This window comes from Trichomycterus rosablanca, chromosome 15 (assembly GCF_030014385.1).
Source record: "Trichomycterus rosablanca isolate fTriRos1 chromosome 15, fTriRos1.hap1, whole genome shotgun sequence".
Lineage (NCBI taxonomy): Eukaryota > Metazoa > Chordata > Actinopteri > Siluriformes > Trichomycteridae > Trichomycterus > Trichomycterus rosablanca.
Window position 1 is genome coordinate 27082292 of NC_086002.1, and position 5692 is coordinate 27087983.

At 37.6% G+C, this 5692-nt stretch overlaps 4 non-coding genes across 4 annotated transcripts; 3 read left to right on the forward strand and 1 right to left on the reverse strand.

Moving 5' to 3' along the window:
- Window positions 1–1305: 1305 nt before the first annotated feature.
- Window positions 1306–1377, reverse strand: trnac-gca (transfer RNA cysteine (anticodon GCA)). Its single transcript has one exon. It is a non-coding gene; the product is annotated as a tRNA-Cys (tRNA).
- Window positions 1378–3868: 2491 nt separating this feature from the next.
- Window positions 3869–3940, forward strand: trnac-gca (transfer RNA cysteine (anticodon GCA)). Its single transcript has one exon. It is a non-coding gene; the product is annotated as a tRNA-Cys (tRNA).
- Window positions 3941–4083: 143 nt separating this feature from the next.
- trnac-gca (transfer RNA cysteine (anticodon GCA)) lies at window positions 4084–4155 on the forward strand. The gene has a single exon. It is a non-coding gene; the product is annotated as a tRNA-Cys (tRNA).
- Window positions 4156–4302: 147 nt separating this feature from the next.
- Window positions 4303–4374, forward strand: trnac-gca (transfer RNA cysteine (anticodon GCA)). Its single transcript has one exon. It is a non-coding gene; the product is annotated as a tRNA-Cys (tRNA).
- Window positions 4375–5692: the final 1318 nt, after the last annotated feature.

Here is a 5692-nt window from a genome sequence, read left to right on the forward strand (position 1 = left end):
CGCAGAACAGGCAGAATAAAAGGTTATAAAGTCATCTGTCTGATGTAATATTGATGTAATGTAATGTAATATTTGTCCTGTCTGCATGAGGTTATTTGTATTTTTGTAGTATTATAAATATGTGTTGATCTGTGCTGTATTCTTTTTTTATTGGAATATTGTTAATCATCTATTTTTTTTAGATGTAAATAATGTCTTTTTGACATGTTTTTCATGTCATGTAATTAACTTACTCCCACACACATACACTTACACCCTTCATTCACATACCTACTTTAAATAATACATAAATATTATATACATTATTATTCTCTTGATATTTGTATCTTGTCGTTTACCTATATGATCATAGTTAAACTGTAAATTACTGTAAACATCAAACATTAGAAGAGGTGACTATGAACTATTCTTAGTTGAACTGTAAACTGTAAGTTGACTGAATTTTACAATTCAACAATATCATGTTTACAGTTGAACTGTAAACTTCACAGTCAATATTATTAAACACCGGAAGAGGTGGCCATGAACTTCATGGTAACATGAGAGTTCACAGTTGTACTCATGGTCAAACTGTAAAAGTGACAGTAGAACTATGAACTTTTATGGTTTAACTGTAAACTTAACAGTTGAACTGTAAACTTCACAGTTACTATTGTTAAACACTAAAATGGTTACCATGAACCATTGCAGGTAGACAGACCACTGTAATTTTGGCCTTGTGTTTATTTGTGGCCACCAGTTTTCTTGTGGCCATGGTAAAAAAAATTGAGATGTCTACCTCTTGTGGCACTTTTGGAGAATTGGTATAAAAACTAATATGATATGGTAATATGAGATCATGTGACCATGTTGGTAAAAAATTCTTGTAATGTCGCCCTGTTGTGGCACTGTTGGAGAATTGTTATAAAAAGTAATATGATATGGTAATAAAAGATCTTATGTCAATGTAAAAAAAAAATATTAAAAGTTAATTATTAAAAATGTTTTCAGCTGCACAATTGGTTAGACAGACGCTGACTATCTGACCCCATGCTCACCAAACGATGACTGCTAGGAGAAATACTGCCCTTTACTGCCCTAACAGGTACAGGATGATTTTTAAGACATATTGTCATATGTAATAAAAGTGCAACAATATTAGATATGAAGACAAAATATTTATTGTTATACTGAATTAATGATTGTCGTGCATTGCCCCACAGTCACATCTGGTGGGGCAAGAGAGGTTAAGTCTGATTATACAGAAAAATTTTACTGCCCTTTAGTTAAACATGGCACCAAAAGTTTAAAACTAAGGGAATCTTGAGGGGGCACCCAGATTCGAACTGGGGACCTCTTGATCTGCAGTCAAATGCTCTACCACTGAGCTATACCCCCACATATAGAAGCCCTTTTTTATTAAATCTCAAAATACAACCAGGAATAGTAGCAACACAACTGATAAATTGGTTAGGTTTTATTGACATTAGATTACTAAATCTACAAAGCGGATTCCAAAAAAGTTGGGACACTAAACAAATTGTGAATAAAAACTGAATGCAATGATGAGGAGATGGCAAATGTCAATATTTTATTCGTAATAGAACATAGATGACAGATCAAAAGTTTAATCTGAGTAAATGTAACATTTTAAAGGAAAAATATGTTGATTCAAAATTTCACAGTGTCAACAAATCCCAAAACAGTTGGGACAAGTAGCAATAAGTGGCTGGAAAAAGGAAATTGAGCATATAACGAACAGCTGGAAGACCAATTAACACTAATTAGGTCAATTGACCACATGATTGGGTATAAAAAGAGCTTCTCAGAGTGTCAGTGTCTCTCAGAAGCCAAGATGGTAAGAGGATCACCAATTCCACCATTGTTGCGCAAAAAGATAGTGCAGCAATACCAGAATGGTGTTACCCAGCGTAAAATAGCAAAGACTTTTAAGTTATCATCATCAACCGTGCATAACATCATCAAAAGATTCAGAGAATCTGGAACAATCGCTGTGCGTAAGGGTCAAGGCCGTAAAACTCTACTGCATGCTCGTGATCTCCGGGCCCTTAAACGTCACTGCACCTCAAACAGGAATGCCACTGTCAAGGAAATAACAGAATGGGCTCAGGAATACTTCCAGAAAGCATTGTCAGTGAACACAATCCACCGTGCCATCCGCCGTTGCCAGCTGAAACTCTACAGTGCAAAGAGGAAGCCATTTCTAAGCAAGCTCCACAAGCTCAGACGTTTGCACTGGGCCAGGGGTTATTTAAAATGGAGTGTGGCAAAATGGAAGACTGTTCTGTGGTCAGATGAGTCACGATTTGAAGTTCTTTATGGAACACTGGGACGCCATGTCATCCGGACCAGAGAGGACAAGGATAACCCAAGTTGTTATCAACGCTCCGTTCAGAAGCCTGCATCACTGATGGTATGGGGTTGCATGAGTGCTTGTGGCATGGGCAGCTTGCATGTCTGGAAAGGCACCATTAATGCAGAGAACTATGTTCAGGTTCTAGAACAACATATGCTCCCATCTAGACGTCATCTCTTTCAGGGAAGACCCTGCATTTTTCAACAAGATAATGCCAGACCACATTCTGCAGCAATCACAACATCATGGCTACGTAGGAGAAGGATCCGGGTACTGAAATGGCCAGCCTGCAGTCCAGATCTTTCACCTATAGAGAACATTTGGCGCATCATAAAGAGGAAGGTGCGACAAAGAAGGCCCAAGACGATTGAACAGTTAGAGGCCTGTATTAGACATGAATGAGAGAGCATTCCTATTTCTAAACTTGAGAAACTGGTCTCCTCTGTCCCCAGACGTCTGTTGAGTGTTGTAAGAAGAAGGGGGGATGCCACACAGTGGTAAAAATGGCCTTGTCCCAACTTTTTTGGGATTTGTTGATGCCATGAAATTTTGAAACAACATATTTTTCCCTTAAAATGATACATTCTCTCAGTTTAAACTTTTGATCTGTGATTTGTGTTCTATTCTGAATAAAATATTAGATGTTGGCACCTCAACATCATTGCATTCAGTTTTTATTCACAATTTGTTTAGTGTCCCAACTTTTTTGGAATCCGGTTTGTACATCACTCCAAGAATGATCAGTAAATTTAAACCAACTTTGATAAAGACGGGGCACCCAGAATTGAACTTGATCTGCAGTCAAATGCTCTACCACTGAGCTATACCCCCACCCATAAGGGTACATTTTTATTAAATCTTAAGAACCATCCAGGAATAGTAGCAACACAACTGACAGACTGGCTGGTTAAACAAAAAAAATTGTCCATTAGTTAAATGTGGCACCAAAAGTTTAAAACTATAAAGGGCCAATTTTTTTTTTTTTTTACTTTGGTGTCATGTTTAATTAAAGCGCACAATGACTTTTCTGTTTAACCAGCCAATTTTATCACTTGGATTGCTACTATTCTTGGTCAGATATTCAGGCCCAATGAAAAGTCAGGCCAATGGGTGGGGGTATAGCTCAGTGTAGAGCATTTGACTGCAGATCAAGAGGTCCACAGTTCAAATCTGGGTGCCCCCTCAAGATTTCTGTAGTTATAAAACTTTGGTGCCACATTTAACTAAACGGCTGTACGTTGTTTCTGTTTAACCAGCCAATTTTGTCAGTTGCATTGCTACTATTCCTGGTCGGATTTTGAGGTCCAATAAAAAAATGGTGCCATTGTGTGCGGCTATAGCTCAGTGGTAGAGCGTTTGACTGCAGCTCAAGAGGTCTCCAGTTCAAATCTGGGTGCCCCCTCAAGACCTCTTTATTCTTAAAATGTTGGTGCCACGTTTATCTAAATGGCTGTACAATTTTTCTGTTTAGCTAGCCAGTATTGTCAGTGGACTTTGAGCTCTAGTGTAGCTGGGGGTATAGCTCAGTGGTAGAGCATTTGACTGCAGATCAAGAGGTCCCCAGTTCAAATCTGGGTGCCCCCTAAAGATTTCCCTGTTTTTAAAACATTGGTGCCACGTTTATAACATGCACCATGAGTTTTCTGTTTAACCAGCCAATTTGTCAGTTGATTTGCTACTATTCTTGGTCAGATTTTGAGATCTAAGGAAAATTGACCTTTACGGGTGGGGGTATAGCTCAGTGGTAGAGCATTTGACTGCAGATCAAGAAGTCCTCAGTTAAAATCTGGGTGCCCCCTCAAGGGTTCTTTAGTTTTAAAATTTTGGTGCCACGTTTAACTAATGGGCAATACAATTGCTTTCTGTTCAACCAGCCAGTTTGTCAGTTTCTTTGCTACTATTCTTGGTCGCATTTTGAGATCGAATGACAACTTGCCCCTATAGGTGGGGGTATAGCTCAGTGGTAGAGCATTTGACTGCAGATCAAGAGGTCCCCAGTTCAAATCTGGGTGCCCCCTCAAGATTTCCCTATTTTAAAAACTTTGGTGCCACGTTTAATTAAAGCGCACCATGACTTTTTTATTTACCCAGCCAAGTCAGTTGCATTGCTACACTGTAAAAAGTCTAACTTCCAAATCATTAAATGAAATTAGGATTTAAAGTTGAATGGGCAAACAGTCCTTACAAATGTTGACATAACGCATAACAATTAGTTGAGCCGATTTTTTTTCATCAGAAGCTTTACTGACATAGTTAAGCTAAGTTACATTCTTTAGTTCTCATTGAAACTGATTACGTTCTGTCACCGCGCATGCGCACTTCTCCGAGCTGAGTTGTAACGGACGAGAACGACTCTGAGGAAGAGCTGAAGTTTTGGATTTTGCCCTGACCTTCCCTGAGGTAGGTATTCAGCTATACATTTATGTTTAAAACTTAACAAATGCATGAACTATAAACTGACTGAATAATGAGGGGAATTACTAGCATTTTAGCGGCGCATATTTTCTTACCAAAGATTTAAAATATTGTATGGCAGTCGAGTGCGAAGCAACAAACTGTCAGTTCTTTTCAAAAGTAAATACATTCGAATTGATTTTTAATTTATATAAAGGTGTACGAGTGTAATCTATTTGCAAATTCGGGCTTGTCGGTGACAATTTAATCATTTTTGGTACACAGAGAGAAATGTTAGCTGATATGCTAGTGGGTTATGCTGTGCATTGGTTTAAATGACCTGGGGCTAATTGTGTTAGCTTAGTAAGCTAAACTTGTCTGTGGTACACTACAACACAAAAAAGTCTGTTACACTTAATTGTGTATGTATGATTGCTACAACTGCCTCATATTGTGCTTTATATTTCATACTGTACGCAAATGAAAACGTTAAATCGCTAAACAGAAGTGTTACGTTTTGAGTTTCACAGCAAATTGCATATTTCACAGTAAGCGGCTCATTTCACGGTCTGTGATGTGATTTTCACGCCCGTGAGTTAGGTAGGGTTTTATTCATGGTACATGGTGTATGCTCTTGAAACATTTCAGTCCATTCCAGTGTGTGTTTGTAGTAGCAAATTTACCCTGATTTATGCACACAGACACATTTATCAAAACTAACTATAGGCAGAATTACAGTACATGGACAGTTGGATATAGTTGCAAACTTTTAAACATTAATATGCTTATTGTCATTTATTGGAATTTTGCTAATTTCATTCACACTTAAAGTTTAGCTGATTTACTGTGCATGTCTTAATTGGTTATTAAACGAGATCGAAATCATCATATTCTTTAAATTTAAAAATATATTATTTTATTTTATTTTTTTTTGCAGATTGA